This window comes from Talpa occidentalis, unplaced genomic scaffold (genome assembly GCF_014898055.3).
Source record: "Talpa occidentalis isolate TD23 unplaced genomic scaffold, MPIMG_talOcc4v2.1 talOcc4.4, whole genome shotgun sequence".
NCBI lineage: Eukaryota > Metazoa > Chordata > Mammalia > Eulipotyphla > Talpidae > Talpa > Talpa occidentalis.
This window is the reverse complement of record NW_023604295.1, coordinates 70,384,166-70,407,331: the sequence shown is the minus strand read 5'-3', so window position 1 is coordinate 70,407,331 and position 23,166 is coordinate 70,384,166. Positions and strand designations below refer to the sequence as shown.

Below are 23,166 nucleotides of genomic sequence, written 5' to 3'. Positions count from 1 at the left end.
AGCAGTGGGCGGCAGGAGAGGTCTGCGCGCCATGTGGGACCCTCCTCCGGTGGCCGGGGAGCAGCCGGGGAACGAACCGGCGCTGCAGAGGCTGCGGGCAGCTTCGCAACCCAGCGCTCAACCGCTGCGCCACCGGGGAGGCCCCATATGCAATTCTTACTATCACATAAACTCCACTAAGTTTTTAGCACTAGTTTTAAAGTACTAGCTGTCTTGTGGAAGGCTTCCTCATTGTTACAATTTCTTGTAGCCATTTTCAGGGACCTTATGACCTCAGTGCCTGTTAGGCTCCTAACATGACTGAGCTATTGCCAGCTTTTTCTAAATTTCTGCTAACACATCCTGGTAAGCAGATATACTGAATGAGTTTCCTAAGACACTTTATGTTGAGACTTTAGAAATATGCCACTATATAAGTTTACTATCCTTTGATTTAATGTCTGGTAAAGTTAGATGAATCTTATTTTACATAGGAAATCAGATATAGATCTAGATTCACAGATGTCATGGCTCCCTGAATAAAGGATTCAATTGTATATTAACCGAAAATTATAAAAACAAAGCTTCAATTTATTTATTGCAATGACAGTGAAGCCTCTTTTCAAACTAACTGTGCTAATGAGACAATTTAAAAAAAAAAACAAATGTAGTTATACCATCCATAATTTTCAAAAAAGTAATCTTAAATATTGGAAAATATTTTATATATACATTTGATGTATTACAACATCTAATAATACTAGATTACAAAACTTTTTTTAATTTGGTTTGCTAATCATTATTACTTTTTTTCAAGTTAATTGAGATAAAATTGACAAATATTGTCTAAGTAAGGTGTGCAACAAAAGGATTTGATTTAGTATATATTTACAAAATGTTTACCACAATATATTTAGTTAGATCCATTACTTAATACAGTTACAATATTTTCCTTTCAGTGAAATCTGTTTAACTTTTTTAAACTTTTTAACTTTATTTTGCATAGATGAACTGGGTCAGAGGTGAAGGGGTTAAGAAGATTCACCAGAGACAGAGTTGGGGGTAGAATAGGCAGACTAATTGAAATCTACTGCTAAGAGGACCAGCAGGTAAGATAGGTCTGCTGAGCCCTATGTCGGTTTGCTGACTGGCCAGTAATGGCCTCACACCATGGAGGTGATAGCACTGAGACTTAACTCTTAGCCCACTAGGGAGACCCCACAATGAAAACTTTTAGGAACTACTTTCTTAGCAAATTGCAAATATGTAATGCAGTATAGTTAACTACAGCAGTTGTACTTTAGATTTACTCATGAAATTTGAAACAAAGTTGCCAAAGGAATAGATTTATCTGTCTTGATACTATTTTTGAGAAAACTGTAACAATAAAAACATTTTAGTATGTATGATACTTTATGAGGTAAAGATCAATTTTGAAGACAGAAAATACAAATAATTTTCTACAAATTAATAATAATTTCTTAGTCTCTATATCTAAAAACTTTCAGCATCATCCTAATATTTTTATTTTCTAAGAAATGAATTTAGTTTTTCAAAGTGATATGATTCAAATTATCCCCATGCTGCTGGTTCAAATGTGAATTTCCACTACTTATTCATTTAAAATATGTAATTTAAATAAGGCTTACATAGAATCATTTATTTATGGCTTTGTTGAAAGACTTCAAAGAAAATATAAACTTGATGGAATAAAAGCCTGTGTTTATAGCTCAGAATTAATATTACTAAAACTGCCATACCACCCAAAGCCATCTACAGAGACAACTCATTCCTTATTTTCACAGAAATATTAAAAAAAATCCAAAGATTTTTATGGAATCGCAAAACACCTTAAATAACCTAGGCAATCACATGTTTGAAGATGAAAGCCAGAGGCATCACCCTTCCTAATTCCAAACTGTACTCTAAAGCTAAAGCAATTGGCATTGGCATAAAAACAGACACATAGAACAATTCAATAGGAAAAAAAAAGCCCAGAATTAAACATGCTCATATAGAGTCAACTAAAAATTGACAAGATATCCAAAAATATGCATTGAGGCAAGGATAGTCTCTTCAATAAATGGTACCAAAAATACTGGATATCACAAACATGAAATTGGAACCCTATTTTTCTCAGCTGATATAAATTAGCTAGATGGATCAAAAACTTAAGCATAAAACTTTATATTACAAATCTTCCAGAAGAAAACATTGAGAAGAGCCACTCTATTGGTTGTGGCAATGTTTTTTGTTATTGTTTTTTTTTTTTCTTTATTGGCACCAAATGCACAAATAGGGAAAGCAAAAATAACTAAGTGGGTCTACATCAAACTTCAAACATTTCTGCATGGCAAAGGATACAATTTACCAAATAAAAGTCAATCAATGGAATGGGAGAAAATGTTTTCAAATCATATATCAGATAAGAGGACAAGAGATTAATATCCAAATATATAAAGAACTATACAACCAATAACAACACAAATAAAAATTCATTTAAAAATAAGCAGAAAAAAATAATAAAAATAAGCAGAGGGTCTCTCTGGTGGCACAAGTGTTTAAGACACAACCTATAAAGCTATCCATTGCCCCTGCAGCACAAGTTTGATACCAGGCCAGGGAGCTACCCACATGGCACAGCCAACCTCTCCTGACTAGCCTGCTGCTTCCCTCAGCAGTGTATTTCAGTGCATCTGCCTTTTCTGCTCTTCACTCTGCCTCTGGTGACTCCTCTCACCTCCCACACCTCTGGTCTGTACCCCAGTTCTTGAATGCATAAATAAATAAATATTTAAAAAATAAAAAAAAATAAAAATAAGCAGAGAAACTCTAATACTTGTTATGAATTTAAACCTGTACCTGGACTATTCAGAGCTATTTCTCTATAGAGTATTTTCCATTTCAAATGCATTGCTTGAATTAGGTTCATATCTAGAAAAAGGAGGATATTAATAACCATCCATACAAACAAAAAAAGGACATTAAGTTTTCCACTCTAGCTATATATTTGATCTTCTATGCACTTTTAATATTAAAGACTACACAAAAATTTGTTAATATTTTTAATTGAAATTATTTATAAGGAGAAGGCATTTACTGACACTGAAATTCACATTAAAAGGACTGATAATCTAACTAAGATGCAGTACAATTCATTGAATTTAGGAAACTCTCCTAATGCCTTTCTCAATGAACTGAAACCATTTTCATTTCAATATTTCTTCTACCTTTTCCCTTTCCATAAATTACCCTTTTCATTTTTCTTATAATTATGTGCAAAAGTAAATTTGTAAAATCATGTGATCTAAAACACTGTAGCTGACACACACACGTGTGTGTGTGTGTGTGTGTGTATATATATATATATATAGTCTCGACAAAGCCGTTTTTTACTGCTAGTTATATTCATTATAAAGCAAACTATTCAAATGCAGAAGTAGGAAAAATATATTCCCAACTAATATTATGGTATTTTTAAGGTAAGTTAACAGCACTTTTTAATTGGGAAAGTGAAAGAATCTTAAACATATTTAAATGATTTGCAAAGATTATTTTAGCTTAAAAGATAAGAATATGCAAAAATATGAACAGGCAGTTTTTCAATGAATAATAAACAGATATATGTTTGCAAATAAACAGGATCAACATGAGTGAGCCTAAAATGAATAGTTTCATATGCAAGAAGGATTTCCCAGGAGAAACTAAGATAACAATCCAATTAAGCTGTTACTGTATGTAAATGAGAAATTGCAATTTAAGTTACCATAATAAGGAAAAATTTCAAAACCAAAATAATGCATTTCTTGTTTTATTTCAAATAAGTCAAATGATAAGTTGTAAAAGGTATAGGTAAGCATCAGGTGATCAGGAACTGAAGGTAATCAGTTTGTAAAATACATTTAAAGATGGATGGTTTTTAAATGTTAGCTAAAACTGTATTATCATTTCACAATTAAAAATTCATTAGAACTTGTGAGTCCAGGATAACATTTTGTAAATAGAAGCAGCATGTGAGAAATTTGAATGAGTATAGGGTTTAATAGAATAATCAGTGTTCAAGTTACTACACCTCAAAATAACAATTTATAAATATTCATATTCTAATAGTCCTACCACTAACTAAATAACAAAATGGTAAATCTTGCTCCAAATGTTGTTAGCTTTGTCTCATTTATTTCAGTAATGTCCCATATTATTAGTTAAAACTAAATAGACCTATATGGAAGAAAATGTTCAGGTACAAATGCTATATTCACATTGATTATCCAAGTTCAAATTCAAGTTCTCACTCTTTTAAGGAGGTCTTTCTGTGTCTACTAATTACTTATGATCTTTTCTATGCTCTCAAACCACTCATATCTACAAATTATGGAAATTACATGTACAGTTAAGCAGTGTTTCATTCAAAGGCTAAATGATCTTTAAGAAAATATGACCTATTTTTACAACTCTTAGAAAACTGAACAGAAGAATTTTTGAACATATCTGTAAAATTTTGAATAAATTGGATGCTTGGACAAATAATCTCTATAAATAGAGTAACAGCCATGTTTTCTCTTTTTTGCCCTAATATCTTGAGATGAAGAACTGGACAAATTCTTGCCAATTAGAGACCTTACTCATCATTTGTTAGTTTGCACAGAATGCTCAAAATCATTTTAATTTGATCCTATATTTATTCCCAAGAATTTGCTTTAGAATCTAAATTGTTTTTCTGTTTTGAAAAATCAGATGATATGGCAACACTGGCCACGACAGTTTCACCTGAGTTCACGTTACCCCTTTTAGAGCAAGTGTTCACTTGTTAACCCAAAGTCTCGTTTCTCTACTGTATCCTACTCTCTTTGATCTCTACCTCTGTTTTTGTTTGTTTTTGTTTTTTATTAAGAAAATGATCTAAATAATAACCCCACAGTTAGGTTTTTTAGAAGCTCACAGATTTTTTTTTTTTTTTTTTTTGTGGGACCCTCGTCGAAGGCCTGGGAACCAACCACCGCTGCAGACAGCCTCACAGCCCAGCACTCAACCGCTTCGCCACCAGGGGAGGCCCACACAGTAGATTGTTTAAAATTTCAAAACGCTTAACTTAATTACCAGAGTGCTGAAGTAAAAGCCACAATGCCAACAATAAGCAAGTTACTCTGGTAACATTTCAGGCATGATTTTAGTGAAGTCACAGTGAAAAATAACCTATGAAGTTTTCATCTTTGTCTTAGAGGAGATGTGTTTACCAAACAAGATTTTTGCTAAACCATGTTACTTTTAAAAATGATTTTAAATAGCAAAAAGTACTAATCTGTTACCTATTCATCACAAACAACCTTCAGGTATAGGTTTTTACATGATGATTTTGGCAACTTTTTGAAGTTACCTGGAACTGTATTACAATTTGCATGTCCATTTATATATAAATACACATATAGATATATGTACATGTGTGTATATTTATTATGTGTATATATATGTATATACATGTTCTTTCTTGGGATGGCATATTTTTCTTCCTGTTCACTTGCTTTTATTTCTCCCAGGCATTATATATCATTACTGATAATCTGATATTAAAAAAATGGACAGGGCCTCCCCGGTGGCGTAGCGGTTGAGCGGTGGGTAGCAAGGCTGCCCGCAGTCTCTGCAGTGCCATTCAATCCTCGGCTGATCCCCGGCCACCGTAGGAGGGTCCCACATGGCGCGCAGACCTCTCCTGCCGCCCGCTGCTCCCCTCAGCAGTGTACCTCGGTCCTTCTGCCTGCTCTGCACCCTGCTCTGGCTCTGGTGAATTCTCTCACCCTCCCACGCTTCTGACTGTACCCAGTGCTTGTATAAACAAACAAACAAACAAATAAATCTTTTAAAAAAAGGACAGTATTCCCATTTTTCACTGATAATCAGGTAACAATGATACATACTTCAAAAAGTTTAATCACCAATAGTGCAGCATATGACTCTTGCTCTTTAGCAGTTGTGCTGAAAAAGTCTGCCAATCTCCACTAGCCACTAACAAACCAGGTTATTAAATCTTTGGAAATCTTGGGATTCTACCACTCTTTTTTTTTTTTTTTTTTTTAAAGATTTATTTATTTATTTATACAAGCACTGGGTACAGTCAGAAGCGCGGGAGGGTGAGAGAATTCACCAGAGCCAGAGCGGGGAGCAGAACAGGCAGAAGGACCGAAGTACACTGCTGAGGGGAGCAGCGGGCGGCAGGAGAGGTCTGAGCGCCATGTGGAACCCTCGCCAGTGGCCGGGGATTGAACCGGGCTGCAGAGTCTGCGGGCAGCTTCGCAGCCCAGCGCTCAACCGCTGCGCCACCAGGGGAGGCCCGGGATTCTACCACTCTTAAAGCTACTGGCGTTACAGTAATTAATATGCTGAGGGAAACAGACACAAAAATATCCCCCTCTTAGTTGAGTTTTACTCTATATGGGGGGGGGGCTTATGAGAAAAAAAAAGATACTGAAGTCTGATTAAAATTATTATAAATAAGTATGCTCACTGTTAAATTCTCAATAAAGGATAGTTTACTCATCCTAAAAACAAAACTCAAATTTAAAATAGCAGCACACAGATGATAATGATTCACTAACTGGTAATTATTTGAAACATGTCTGCTTTTGTATAAAGCATTTTGCTGTTATTAATAAGATCTAAACAGGCAAATTAAATATTTGAACAGTTTATTCCAGACTTCATACAGATTCTGTATTTCATCTATTAATTCACTCTTTCTATTTGAAGCATTAAGGACTTGAGAACCAAAACACTGCCTGTGGTTTTATTTTATTCCTAACACATCTCTCACTTGTGATTTTAAAGACTGCATCAAAGGGAAGCTCTTAAGGTGAATGTCCTCATTGTCATTCCAGAAAAATAATATGGTATTATCTCCTAGTGATGTGGTTCACATCTATAATAATGCTAAACCCAACTTATTCCTGTATTTTTTTTCTAAGTCTTAAATACTTAGCAGGGAGATAGAGTCGGAACTTCATATCTGATTGGCATATATTCTGTTTTGCTAAAGAAATGCAATTTAATTAACCATGGGCATTCTTCATTTAAGCTTTATGTTACATCCAGCTATCTTGCTGAAAATTTCTAAGTGTAATCATAATCACTTAGATAATTATTAATGGTTATTTCTTCAAAATAAAATAAGCTTATCTTTCATTTGAGTACTTATAAAATGACTAAGGATTTAGAAAATTCCCCTTAGAACATAAAAATTTCCCTTATTCAGAAAATATTAAGATTTATAGATAAATATCTTAGTAAGTTAATTATTAAATATAAAAATTAGCTAATAAATAACAACAAAGTCCATGTCATATTTTGATTTTCTAGTATCTTTAAAAAACCTTTAATGTAAGATTGTGTTCAAAAATAACTTGAAGGAAATAAAAATCTGAGTGATTTTTTCATGTCAAATAAGGATGATAAATATTTTTCACATATATTAGGTATAAGCATTCTTTTGGCAATAATAAGTATGAAAAAATAATGATTTCTCTCATGAAAATAAAAGATACATACCAAATTTGAGTTAGATACCTATGAGACACATGAAACAATATTATGCAATTTTGCCAAATGTACTGACATTAAGTAAAATTGCTTACTATCTCCCAAATTTAGTTTTGTTCAAAATCTAAAATTCTAAGAAATAATTCACTGAAAGGCATCATATAATAACATCTATGTTTCAACAGCATGCTACAGAAGAACATTTGGATTGTTGTAAATTACTTACAACTTTTGCTAGCTGATTTTGGTATTTGTCACTTAGAACATTTATGTTGACAGTGAATGTGCTTATGTGTAAATTTGCATAAATACTGCACAGGAACATATGCAAATAATAGAATTAATAACATTTATACTGACTTTCTAAGATTATGTCTAAATAGATTTCAATACACACAATAATAAAAATTGAGCTTCTGTAAGTTATAATTTAGATGTTATATCACATTATCTTAATATATCAAAACTGTAATTGCAAATAATTGGACTTCCAATACACAACTTAATGAAATTGCTAAGCCAAAAGGAAATTAGCATTGATTGCGGTTTAAGTAAACTGAACAATTTCTTAGTTCTGATTTATTGAGGTGGGAACTAGTCCTAAACCCATTAACACAAAGATTTAATTAAATGTTCTGAATTTTAACAACAAATGCAAGAAGAAGAAACATCCATAAAAATATCCATCCTTTTTACTTTGTTAATGAAAATCAATATGAAAATTGCAAGAGTAGCACTCTTAAATTAATGTCATGCAGCTAAGAAAACTAAACATAAGATTAGGTTTTGATAGACCATAAGGATTAAAAAGAAAAAGTACATTATTTATATATTGATATCTGTTTAGCTTTCATACCTGTAATTAATACTGAGAGGAGCAGCAAATAATTTCCTGGAAGAATGCTGTAAAGTGGGAATGCCATCTGCTTACTTCCTTAAATAACACTGTATCTTTAAATAATAACCAGTTATTGCAAAAAATATATAATATGCCAAATATTACCTAATATTCCTAGTAAAAAAGACTCTACTCAGGATGATAAAGAAAATGCATACAAATCTCCATATTTCCTTACCTTAAAACAACAGTTTGTTCAAATTGCTTTATGACCCTCCATTAATGGCATCCCAATAAAAGATGATTAGGCAAATAAAATACCTTCTGCTTTCATACTTTGAATCAATTCTATTTTATAACAAGTGTTAACATGACAAATCTAGTTCAGATTAATTAATTTTATAGACTAGGAATGTATTCATCCTGTCACTGTATTTCTTTAGATATAATGTGTAATGAATTAATCACTTGTTTAAACTTCACCATCTCCAACCTGAGTAAAACCACTGAGTAAAACCACTGTCACTGAGAGTAATCCTGACTGAATTTACAAGTGGCCAGTATTAGCCTTCTTAGCAACATAGATTTTGAATTATCCTGATTGATAAAATGAAAGTAAAACCAAGGAAAGGAATTAAAAAAATATATTCATGTAGTAAAAAAAATATATTCATGTACTTAAGACCAATCAGCTATGATTTCTGGCTAGAGTTTCAACTGATTTGATTCAATTCCATTTCATTTTTACCGGAATTAAGAATACTATCAACAATGCTTCTATTGATATTAATCCTACTCATGCCTATCTTTCTCTTCCTTTCAGACACATACTCTTCCTCCACCTGATGGTATTTCCAGCAACATGAAAACTGAAAAAAGACCCGTTCTAGTGTGAATTCTCAAGAAAGCATTTCTCCAATCAAATACTTTGGGCAGATAGTTTATTTGGGAGTTGAAACCAGGGGATTCAAGTGAGAATAGACAATTGAAAAGGTGAACAGATACTAGCCAATATAGAGTGTGCTAATAAAAAAGTATATCAACATGAGTAAATGGCCCTCAATCCTGCTGGAAAAACTCTGAATTACATATCTCAAAATAGTACCAAATAGGAAAAGACTGGTAGTTTTGTGAAACAACACCTGATTCTAGTTAGTCAAGGGGTATGAAATGCCTTGTGAGTGAAAACTAAGTAATATCCCAAAATTCTCAAGAAAAACTTTATGCCAAGCAACAGAGAAGCCAGGAGGAGAAGCAAGAGTACTTGCCATTGGAACTGTCAGCTCTCAGTAGCTACACTGTGAACTCACAGAAGCTTGACCAGATATATTTTAAACAAAAGTGTCTATATAGATGGCAATAACAAAAAATTGCAAGACACACTCAAAATATGCAGTATATTGCAACAACACTTATGAAAAAATATCACTGAAGTAATTAGAGAACAATAAAACATTATAATGCATTACATTGTTGGAATATGTAAAATTGTAAAAATATATTAAAATTGAACTAGAAGGAAAATGAGTTTAATCAAATATGTGTGTTAAGTGGCAGAAATAAAGACTGACAAAAATAATTTGTAGTCAAAGAACAGATTTTTTTTAAGAGAAAGGAAACAGCTCAGCATATGAAATGTATAAATATATGTTTTGCAATAAATACAAAGATAATCCTGGTTAGAGTTGTGATTTTAAGGTAGAACAATATACTAAAGAGATTCCAATAATAATAATTTACTTCAATTACTTCAAAAATATTTACAACATTTTCAATACCTAATAGACACTGTAGGCTTTATAGCAATGACTGAAACATTGAACATCCCTAGTCCTCATGCTATCTTCATTCTGGACATGTATACATGCATTTTTGTTTCCCTCTATCCTTTTAAGTTATATTCAGTATGGTACATTTCTCCTCTTTAGTTAGATAAAAATTCCTCAGGGGACTTTTGGTAGTCTTTGACATGAATGTTTACAAGACCATTTGGATTAAAAATATAGCTTCATTGGTGTATTCAAAATATTCACTGTATTCAGTGGCAAAACATATACTTACCCACAGAAATGATACTGAAGATCGCAGACTTACAGGAATGTACCATCTAGGGACAGGTGTTAGCATCTTGTTCCTTTCATAAACAAGGATTGTACAGATAAGAATCACAGTCATTGTCATTCCTCTCTCTTTCTCAAGTCAATGCTTTCCTCCTTTCCTTTGTTAACTAGAGCCTAGCAACCCCCAAGGTTCAGTATGGGAATTATTGGAGAAGTTAGAGGCTATCTGAGGAGCATGATTTCGCAATCTCAGCCCCACAACTGGGTACTTAATACTGCCTCCTAAAAAGACCATCTGAAAGGTGCATCACCAGGTCTACCACAGTTGACCCATTTTTTTGCTCAACTCATCTCCTCTAAGTATATTTGAGGGGTAGCTCCTACAGAATTCTGGTGTTCATTTCCCCTAAGGGGAAACTTAGGGAGGAATTCCATCCCAGAGTGTTACAGCTACAATTATTCATATCAGTGCCCCAAACCAAGTCAAAACAGTAATCACACATTGCCCTCTGAGATCAAGATGAATTAGTTAGAAGTGTTACTAGGACTTACTTTATAATGATATAATATGAGCAGCTATATAGTTGATAGTGATGCTATTTGTTAATAATCCATCAACTACATTTCCACCCTTCACATTCATTACATACAAATTTGAATCTAGTATTGTATTTTATTTGAAAATACTCATGAGTCTCACAAGAGCTTCTACATAAAGCAATGACTGTGGAACACTTACATTAAAAAAATGCAGTCTCGGGCCTCCCCTGGTGGTGCAGCGGTTGAGTGCTGGGTTGCGAGGCTGCCCGCAGCCTCTACAGCACCAGTTCAATCCCCGGCCACCGGCGAGGGTCCCACAAAAAAAAAAAAAAAAAAAAAAAAGTCTCATTGTAGTATATGCAATAATGCAAATTGCATATTTCTGAGGCTGCACTTTAGTCCTGGCATTGCATGACCTCAAATTTCACATTGAATAAAGTGGCTCAACAACTGTTACGGTACCTTAAAACAAATATGTTAGTACTCCCTGTAAAGATGAACACCATTTATCGCAGATGCCAAATCTTTATTACGTTTCTGGCTAATGGCAGAAAAACATGAAGAGTGAATCTAAATGTGCTCACACTGTGCTCAAATGTGCTCATAATGGAAAGAGTATTTAGAGCGAGTGTGTCAGCCCATTGTCCGCAGCACTTGGGAGTCAGGAAGGGATATTGGAAGTGATAGGTTACAAGCTTTCACCCAGATAGAAAGGGAATGACTTTAAATAGATTTTGACTCCCAAATGATAAGATTTTTTTCCTGTAAGTAGAGCAGAGTAAGTAATGGTTTTGGTTTTGTTTTTACCAAAGGAAAGACATCCGTTTCCAGCCCCTCTCTCCCTCATTCCCTCTCCCTCTCCCCAACTCCACTTTCTCCCCTCTCCCTTCTTCTACCCCCCTACTGCCTCTCTCCCTCTTTGCCAAGTCAGCAATAATTTAGAAGTGCTGCTTTTATTTGTTCTCTACTAGGACTTAAGAAAGTACTTTTTTTTTCAAAGTTTATGTTTTTTATTTTTTTAAAATTTTATATATTTTTACATCATTTTTTCAGAAAGCACTTCTTACTCTCTTTTGCACAATAAATTATTTTGGAGTCCTAGTAAATCTCACCAACTCTCAGTCCTCAATCATCCCTATTAATTCTATGGAGATGGACAGCCAAAAACAGTAATTTGTATTTAAGATAGCCAGGTATCGCTAAAGTACAGCCAGGGTTGAGAACTTATGTTTTATCAAAGTTTTTTGGTGCATACACACTTTTATACACAATTTTTATGTTTCAATTATAAAGATTTATCAGTCCAATATATATCATATGAGAAAATGTTCAATCTTCTATATTACTGTAAGTGGCTTAATATGCTAAATCTAGTAAACTTAAGGGGTAGATTTTATATGATGTGATTTCATGAAAAATATTTTTCTATGTCCATACTAAAGATATTCTGGAAAGCAGTACAAGCCTTTTCTACTCCATTGCTCTACATAAATGCAAGTTCTATTTTGCTAGTTTCTTACTTCAGTGCCATAACAGAATGAAACTTTGGGTGGCTTTCAAAAATCAGAAATTCAGGCATCCCCAGTGGCGCAGCAGGTTGAGCACTGTGTTGTGAAGCTGTCCGCAGCCTCTGCAGCACAGGTTCAATCCCAGCCGGCCCAACGAGAATCCAACATGGTGTGGCAGACCACTCTTGTCACACCTGCTGCTCCCCTCAGCAGTGTATTTCCGTTGTCTGCCTGTTCTGCTCCTTGCTCTGCCTCTGGTGAATCCTCTCATCCTCCTGTGCCTCTGGACTGTACCCCAGCTCTTATATAAAAATAAATCTTTAAAAAAAGTAAAAATCAGAAATTCATTTCTTACATTTCTGGAGACAGGATGTTGAAGATCGGGATATTAACAGATATAGCGATTGGTGAGGAGTCTTCTTGATTTGCAGTTGTCTGCATTTTTGTTTTAATCAGCAATCAGATTCACTGTTAATTTGATACTTGTTTTCCTTTACCTTTTTTTGTTTTTGTTTTTTATTCATTTATTATTGGTTACAATAGTGTGTAATTTTCAGGAGTAAAGCTTCACACTTGTTATAGACACATCCCACAGGGCACACACCAGCACCCACCACCAAAGTTCTACAGGCATTCACCATATTAAGTGGGCCTCCTCTCATAGCAAAGAGTTATTTTTTGTTGTTGTATTTTTTTTAGTTCAGTTGCTTTATTTATATTCCACGTATGAGTAAGATCATCGGGTATTTGTCTTTCACTTTCTGATTTATTATTCATTTTATATGTATTGTCCCAAAAGGAATTTTATTTTTTAAAAGCTAAGGTTTTTTTTTTTTTTTTTTTTCCCATTGAGGATATATGCCAGGAGTTCATTAGTCCTTCATTAATGGACATGTCGGTTGTCTTGGCTTTCATGAACAGTGCTGCAATAAACAGTTTTTCAAATTAGTGTTTTCATTTTCTTTAAATTCTATGAGCCAAGTTTCTGGAGCATATGATATTTATATCTGTAAGTTTTTAAGGAATGGCCATACTGTTTTTCAGAGAGGCTGCACCAATTTACGTTTCCACCAACAGTATACAAAAGTACCTTTGTTTCATCTTTTCTTTGTAGGACAGTCTTGTAGACGTGAGGCTGTGTCTGTTGTAATTTTGATGAGACGAGCTAGGTACCAGCGTGCACCCAGCGGGCCGGTTCACTATCGATTCAGGTAGAATGGTAGAGAGTCCCGGAGTCCTCAGTGGATTTTTCAGACTTGAACGTTGCAATGGCAGGAATAGACACAGGGCAGGTTATCTATGATCGAGAAGACGGGGTAAGGAGAAGTGTCCTGGAGCCCTCAATGGCTTTTGCAGGCTTTTATTGGGAGTTACCAGGTACACACAGGCAGGGGTGCTGGGGGGCTGGGAGGCTGGCAGGTCTCCCAGCCCCCAGCAAGTCTTCACTCTGCTGGGCTCTCCGGCGTTCTCTGTCGTTCTCTCTCCTCTGGTTCCGCCCTCTGCTGGTGTCCCCTGTGATGCCGACCTTATAAGACTGGTCTCAGCACAGGTGTATCCACTTCCGCATGCCCACACCCTACTCCAGCTTCCCCACCACCAGGCGTGCATTCAGCACCGCAAGGATCCATCCTTAATGTCAGGAGGGCAGAAAAGCTTGAAAATCATTTACCCTACAAACATTCTCTCAGGAAACCAGATTCACAGGCACACCAGGGAGGCTGGCCGCATGCGAGGAGGCAGGCACCGGTCTGGTGGCTGCAACCAGACTCTCAAGCCCTCACAATCCTTAGCCTCTTTCTCTGGGCTGGCTCTGGCGTTCTCCCGCGTCTCCTCGTGGACTTGCGGCTTTTGTAGTCACGCAGCCCCTCCTCGGCTCACTGACGCTGCTGCCGCGCTTTAATCCCCGCTTCCAGGCTCAGGTGTGCACACTTAGACACGCCCACACCATACTCCAGGTGACACAAGCAAGCATGCGTGCCTCATGCCCACGCTCCTTCTGCATGCAGGCAATCAGGGCCGCAGGTGACAGCCACAGAGGCTGATGACGTAAAAGACGTATTAATTCATTTGCCCTGTATATATGTGTCCTTACATGGGGAAGAGGAGAGAAAAGGGATAGGAAACTCTGTGGTCTCCTACATATAGGTACTTCTGCATATGATCTAATCAGCTCCTAAGGATCCCACCTCCTAATACAATCACATTGTAGGTGAGGATTACAACATACCAATTTTAGGGGGAGACACACACAATTAATCCATAATTGTTGGCTCAAAATTCTGAGAATAATGGCAAATTCTCTCACCCCCCTACCTCTCATCTCTCAGAATTTAGAATTTTTTTAATTTTTTATGCATATAGGAACTGGGGTGCTAATATTATGCAAAACACATACATTAATATATAACATTGATCTAGTCAATAAATAAAATTTAAAGATTAACAAGATTTTAAATCTATTGATAAAAAAAATAAGTGAGAAAAGGCTGTGTTCAAGATAAAATTAGCATAATGCAATGCAACCTCAACTTATTTCACTAGGTTTAGTGATTGTCCTAAAGGCAATTATCAAGATAGAAAGATTAAGTTTTTATATATAAGAATATTAAATTCTCATTACAGCAAGATTTTAATAATCTTGATTTTTAAAATTACCCCAAAAAACATCCTAATACTTTCTGTTATTAGAAATTTGAGTTATTGCTACTTGGCGTACATTTAAATTTTACTTATGATATTATCTTCAATTAAACTGCTTATTTCTAAATAATCCTTAGGAAAATATTTGTTGTATTACTCTCTATTAGAAGAATACCAACTTCCTAAAAAAACAACTGTCGTTTTCACTGCATTTGCTATGGCAACAAGGCTAATAATTACATTTGTATGATTTTTTTTAGCAGATATATAATTATTTTTAAAAAACAGGCTTTAAAATTAACTTTTTAAATTTCAAGTTGTAAAGCATGGTAAATAGCTTTAAATCTGTAAATCTTCTACTTTCCATCATTGACTTTAAATAGTAGTTAGGACATGTGACACAAAGAATCTTATAACAGAATACTGGACTAGAGCAATCAAGTACTTAATATACTCACTGTAGGGTAAGGAAAAATGTCAGGCTTTTCTGCCCTCCTGCCATCAGGATAGATGATGGATCCTTGCGGTCTTGAATGCATGCCTGATGGCGGGCACCTGGAGTAGGTTGTGGGCATAGGTAGATGGGATCCATCGGGGCTGAGACTGGGCTTTTAAGGGCGGCGTCACGGGGACGCCAGCAGAAGAAGCCAAGAGAGAAGCAGAGAAAGAAGCTGAAAAAGAAGCCAAGATCAGAGAAGCAGAGAGAACGCTGGAGAGCCCAGATAGAGTGAAGATTTGCTGGGGGCTGGGAGGCCTGCCTGCTGTGTACCTGGTAATCCCAATAAAAGACCTGCAAAAGCCACTGAGGACTCTGACTCCTCCTTTACCCAGTCTGCTGGATCAGAAAACCTGCTCAGTGTCCAGTCCTGACCCTACACTCACCCTTAACTTTCTCTTTTTGAACTTGGTAAATCAAAAGGGGGGTTCTTATGATGGCTAGGGTACCACAATCCCTTTAATGCTCAAAAGAACAAATGCTTCCAAATTATATTTCCATCTTGATTTTAACCATCTGAGTCATTGTTAGGTCTCCTTGAGTTAATCTTTTGATGTTGTTGACATATTGCCTCCTACCAGCTATTATGAATTTGCTCTTCTACTGCTATTTGATCTTTTGACTGAATGACAGTCCTCAGTTAACAGAGCTCTTGTAAATAACAAGGGCAGAATTGTGAGAGTATTAAAAGTTGCTATCCTATCCTGGAGCAACATATGTATATCATTTGTTTGTTGATAGGTAATTCTAATTCCTCAAAGAGAAACATACAATATGGTAGTGTAATGTTACTTCAATTAAAAAAAAAAAAAAGGTAAACAATCAGGGAGAAAAATTTTCCTTTGCTATTTTTTAGTGCTTTCTATAAAATAGCTTTGTTGGGCCTCCCCAGTGGTGCAGCGGTTGAGCGCTGGGCTGCGAAGCTGCCCGCAGCCTCTGCAGCGCCAGTTCAATCCCCGGCCACTGGCGAGGGTCCCACACCACGCGCGCAGACCTCTACTGCTGTGTCCACTGCTCCCCTCAGCAGTGTGTTTCGTCAGTCTGTCTGTTCTCCTCCCTGCTCTGGCTTTGGTGAATTCTCTCTCACCCTCCCGTGCTTCTGACTGTACCTAGTGCTTATATAAATAAATAAATAAATAAATCTTAAATAAAATAAAATAGCTTTGTTCCTTGATTACATAAAACAAATCTTGTCTTTACTTTTTTAATGAATTCTCCATCCCAAGCAATTAAAATTTAGCAGTAAGAAAGAGCTAAGGCATGTAAACAGAAAATGTGTTCATTTCTGACTGCTAGATATGTTTGTAATGAGAGTATAATAAACCTGAAAAACATAGATAGGACGATGTTAGCTTGGTTAACAGGAAAGAAAGGCAGAGAGAGAGAGAGAAAGAGAGAACCAGAGAGAATGAGAGAGAGTTTTTCAAAAATGAGTGAATTTTGATGAGACAAGAGGAAACACAAAAACATTCCTTGAGAAGTAGCAATAAATGTGGCATGAAATTGGTGACCTGGGTGTTAAAATATGCATGGAATAAATACAAGTTCTTAATGTTGGATTGAATCAGGGCTTGTTCCTTAGTTCTGTTTTCTGTACAAATATAATCTCACATTGATCTATCTAGTCTAAGGGCAGCAAATGCATTTCTGTGACCATAATTCCCAGACTTCAATTGTTAGCTCCATACTTAATTATCTAATAACCCTGCTTTGCACAGCTACTTGGAGATCTAAGCAACATCATAAAAGTGACTTGGTAAATTGGCTCCCTTAACATTCTTCCCCGAATCAGTCAGTTGCAATTCCATCCTTCCATTTGCTCAGCCTAAAAGCTATTGCATCATTACACCATTTTATCTTTTTCTCAAACCCTAAAGCAAATCTCTAATTAAATCCTTAAACCAGTTTCTTCTATATCCTCACTGCTTGCTCAGTTTCCTACTATCACCTCTTCTATTTCCTCCAACAATTTTCCTTCTGTCAAGGACTATAACTAAAAAAATCTTCAATGTCCCTTGAATGAAAATAAAAATAACCCTAAAATGGTCCAGTAGAAATTAAATTTAAATATTTTTCTTATTCTGAAATTCATGCTATCACTAAAGACTTTCCTAAAATTGGGAAGATAAAATTAAATTGATAATTAGCTTTAGAACTGCACTAGATATAGTTGTGTTGGAATTGCCTGTTTTTTTTTTTTTATAACTTAATTCATGCACTGAGTCATTAGCTGGGAAATACTGGATAAGTAGTAATGACTAGCTTGATCTTTAGGATGATATAAAGTTATCTGTCCTCCATCATATTTGGTAATGTCTAAGTATGGAATGAACGCTTCATAAATAGCTTCAACTCTTCATGAATATGTTCTCCAATATCATATTAGGACTTTTATACACATATGTGTACACATATGTGTGTTTGCATGTATGTGTGTGTATGTATAAATTATATACAACTTAAACAGGAAAATGAGTCTAATATAAACAATAGAAATAGACTTCCAAGTTTGAGGACATTTGTCAATTGATTGAAATGCACTCAAAAGGTTCTAGGAAGGAAAAACTAAATACATTACTATATATTATCACTGATTAGGGAAATTAAAGTGTATACATGAACACAAAGAATGCACCTTAGAAAACAAGTACTCAAAAAAGAACATTAATAATGTCATTATCAAGTAAGCAAAAACCACTGGTTCTAAATTTGTTCCTTTAAGACCAATAAAATCAACTGTTTCTGCATAAAATTGAGGACTGAAAGAAGCCGTACAGACCCAATGGAAAAATAATTCCATAAACATAAACAGGAAATAGAAACAAAACCCATAATAATCTGATTTGTCCTCTCAAAGTGCTGACTAAACTACCTCAGTATCCTATTACGATGGAAGTCAATGATGCCTCAGACACATTTAAACACTTTCGTAGGAAATAGAATTCCTTGTAATCTCCTTGCTCTCTGGTTGAAAAGCCTAACGTTGGAAATTATAGTGCCTAATTCTTTTATCTTTCCTTGTTTTATAGCATTTAATTTACTTTACTATAGCAACATCTATAAATACGTGATCTGTTACTCTCAAAAATAAATAATATATATATGTGTATGTATATAGACTAACATACATACATAACACTTCACTGCTGTTATTGTCCTAAACCTTTCAAGAAGGTGGAAAACCAAATAGAATTCTAATGTTAAAACTGGCTAGACTTCATAGACCTTTGTAATACCTTGACTCTTGTCTAGCTCTTATGAAATGCTCTTCCCAATAAGGGGTTAAAAAACTCTTTTTTAGGAGTTAGTAATGATGGTTCCATTCATCTAGAAAGTCAGTATTAGAATCTGTTAAAAGAAGATATGACTTAATAATAAATGAGGTAGAAACATACACTTAGTCTTATTACTGATATGTTTAAGTACTTTATTCCTTTAACATAACCTGGGCAATCTTGGTTCTTGGTTTATCAATGGATGACAAAACTCTGCAAATAATTTTCACCATATAGCACTGAAATGTATGATCTCTAGAGTCTTAAATTCTGCTATGCAAGTGTTCTCTAATTAGATGAGACAAAAGCAATCATACAGCAGAGATATAAATATCTAACACTTGTTGAAACTCAAATAATTATCTATGTGGACGGATCATGCATATAACTGATTCTTTGCTATCTTCAGAAAGTGACTAAAAGGGTACTCTGAGAATTGAGAACTGAACTCAATAATACAGTTTATGAACTTATTTAAAAATCTCTTCTGTTATATATAGGTCATACTAATCAATTTCCCATTAAAATACTTTTTATAACTATCATCATTTTTTTTTCCCTGACATCTAGTGGCCCTATTAAAATTGGTTTGCTTATATTTTGCAGGCTAAACATGCAAGGTAACTTTAATTAGTGACCCATCTACTTTTAAATATATTCTATTGATTAATTTATTCTTAATAGCGTTTACCTGCTGAACAACTTTTTAAAATATCAATAATAGGGCCTCCCCTGGTGGCGCAGCGGTTGAGCGCTGGGCTGCAAAGCTGCCTGCAGCTTCTGCAGCACCGGTTCGATCCCCAGCCATCAGCGAGGGTCCCACATGGCGCAACAGACCTCTCCTGCCGCCCGCTGCTCCCCTCAGCAGTGTGCTTCGTCGCTCTACCTGTTCTTTTCCCCCCTCAGGATCTGGTGAATTCTCTCACCCTCCCGTGTTTCTGACTAAACCCAGTGCTTGTATAAATAAATAAATAAATTTTAAAAAAATAAAAAAATATCAATCACATTAGTAATCTTGCTTTTTCTCTCAACTCCAGTTCTCCATAAATAACTTGAATTAAAAAATAATGTATTTTAATTTCTCTTCTATTTCAAATTCAAGTCTTCTATATACTACCCCTTAAATGGAAATAAAAGCAAGCATAGATCCTATAGATCAATCTTTCATTACGTGTTGTTACAAATAACAGTAATTAAATCATTTTCATGGATAAGTAGCACTCCACTGTGTATGTGTGTGTATACATATACATATGCAAGATTTCAATCCAGTCATCTTCCAATGGATACTTTGTTTACAGCTAAAAAGTCATATGATTGTACTTATATGTGGTGTATAGAGAAATTAAACCAATGGATGAGCTAAATAAAATAAGCTTGTAGACTATAATACTATTAAGTGTTACCATGAAGGTATAGGGGTCAATTGCAAGGTGAAGAATAGATAAACCTTTACTGGTAAAATTAAGTTAGCATATTCAGATATTTTTAATAACGCACAGTGAAAACTTCAATGTTGCTTCCATTTAAAAACAGTTCAAATGATATAGAATAAAAATAAAATGACAGAAATCCCTTCAATGGACACATTTAATCTAAAGTTGAACGTTCCAAGATTTTTTTTTCTTATCTTTCTGAGTTGGTATTATAATGTCAACAGATGTGTCTGGTCTTTGAATATCAACAGTTTTCCAAAATCACATTACCTGAAATGTACATGTGGTTGTACTGAATTCTTATCTCTCTCTCCCTCACCATGCAATCAAGCACTAACATGCTCTCATCAGTTTTATCTTCCATTCTACATCTCCTGGCAGTACATGCTTGCACAATCAAGATTCCTCTCAAAACTGCCAGATATATCTCCAAGTTATTTCTGTGTTTGCTTCATGGAAGCATATGATAATAGGGTCACTGTCTCCTTTTCGTAGGGGATACCAGAAGTTTTCAGTGGCCATTCCCTAGAATGATTTGCTGCCATTCTGTGCCAGTTATGTCTGATGTAGCCGAAGTTACTCTATTGATTTTATACTATTGTTATGGAAAGAAGATCTGGGAAGATGCTGTTGTCCAGAATTCCGGAGTGGAAATATGGAACAAGTTTCCTCAGTTCCCAAACTCTCCAAATTTGTGGAGGGTTATCTAATACTGTCATGAATTTTAATCCTATCATTAGGATTAATCCTTACCTGGATCTTCTTCACATATTCTTCCAACCATTTTTGGCCTGAAAATTTCAAAACTGTTTATATAGTTGTATTTATAGATTATTTTTTGTTTTTCTATCTAGTTCTGTGTTTGCCTGTTCTGGTGTGTGCGTATATGTGTATGTTAGGGGAGATGATAGAGAATGAGAAATAAACTGCAAGATTCTTTTCCCTCCCTCAGATTTATTTATAACCTATATTTATTGTTGTGTCTTTTCCACGTGTCTCTGGAGAGTGATCTTAGCCAAACTTTTGAAAATGTATAATCCCTTTAATATACACTCAGCAGTACATTTATTATACCCATTGACATATACAGAATAAAATGAAAGTCTTATAGTATAATGCTTTTTTGGATGCAAAGTACCACTATACATACCACAACATAATGTACTTTTTCAGCTAACTTCCTATGTGTCTTTAATTTAGCCCATCAACACATTTATAGTAATTAAACTGTATGTTTATGTCTGTGTATTATGTGTGTAGGATAATTTTGTGGTTGTCTTGATACATTCACACACACACACACACACCATAAACTTGTGCAATTACACCTAAACCTTTGGCTATTTTAACGTTATTGTTGAAATTTATATTTTCAAGGGAATTACTGTACAGGAAGTCAAATTATCATAATTTAATGAATAATTAATTTTAATAATGAGTTTTCCATTTTTGTAAATATTTCTATGTATACTATAGTCTTCATTTGTTTTTATTTAAAGATTTATTTATGCTTACAAGAATTGGGGTATTGGCCAGAGATGGGGGTGGTGAGAGGATTCACCAGCAACATAATGGGGAACAGAACAGGCAGATTGACTGAAATACACTGGTGAGGGGAGTAGCGGGCAAGTCAGGAGAGGTCTGCTGCGCCATGTGGTTATCTCCCTGGCTGGGGATGTAACTCATGCTGCAGTGGCTGCAGATAGCTACATAGGTTGCATCTTAACCCCTTGCACCACCAGGGAGGCCCATGTATAGTCTATATTTGTTGTCACTTCTGCACCAAGTCACTACTTGACCTGAATGATTCTCACCATGATCGCATTCTCTTGTATATGCACATAGTGCAAGGTTCTTGCAACTCTATTCAAGAGACTTTCTCATTGTTTGCAGCCTGTTTGAGATGACTATGCATTGCTTGCCTCTCGGAACAATTTCAGAACATCACTGCAAATGCGTATCTTGGCTTCCACAGTTTAATCTGCTAATTGTGAGATAGAATCATTGTAGTCAAAATCTTTTTGTCATGAGGAAAAGATTTTGGAACATCAGTTAACTTTAGAATAGCAATTGAAAGCATTTACAATATGCAAAATACTTACTAATTTTATACTTCATTAAGAGTGATGTGATCTTAGAAATTCGTATAAATAAAAAAATGAGAGAGCTGACAGGGCTATTTGTTTTTACATACATACATACATACATACATACATACATACATGTTTTGGTTTATTGAGAAGGAACATTATACAAAAAGCTTGTCTACTCTCACACAGTACATTTACTTCACCAATAAATGTATAGACATAATATAAGAACAAATAGCAGTTCTGGGAAGTAATAGTATAACTTTAAAAATAGTATTATAAGGGCCTCCCTGATGGCGCCGGTAGATGAGTGCAGTGCGGTGAAGGTGTCCGCAGCCTCTGCAGTGCCAGTTCAATTCCTGCCGGCCGCAGAACAACCCACATGGCTTGGCAGACCTCTCCAGTCTCAGCCGCTGCTTCCCTCAGCAGTGTATTTCAGTCAATCTGCTTATTCTGTTCCCCTCCCTGTCTCCGGTGAATTCTCTTACCCCCCACACCTCTGGCCTGAACCCTGGTTCTTGTATAAATAAAAAAATAAATCTTTAAAAAAATAAAAATAGTATTATAAAAATGAACTATTATGTATTTTTCATATTTGGGATAGGATTTGTATAAGCTTATTTGTAAAATATCATTTTCACGGTTAAGTCTTAAAACATACAACTAGAACTCCTGAATTTAAAATGTTTTAGTAGAAAAAGAGGAAAAATATATTTTTTGAAATGTATACTTGAATGATTATACAAAGGTCAGAATAATTTGTTCAATGGAATTTTA

The 23,166-nt window shown here is 35.1% G+C and overlaps 1 non-coding gene across 1 annotated transcript; it reads right to left on the bottom strand.

The window, feature by feature from the left end:
* Window positions 1-242: 242 nt before the first annotated feature.
* Window positions 243-369, bottom strand: LOC119258352 (small nucleolar RNA SNORA33). Its single transcript, XR_005128216.1, has one exon. It is a non-coding gene; the product is annotated as a small nucleolar RNA SNORA33 (small nucleolar RNA).
* Window positions 370-23,166: the final 22,797 nt, after the last annotated feature.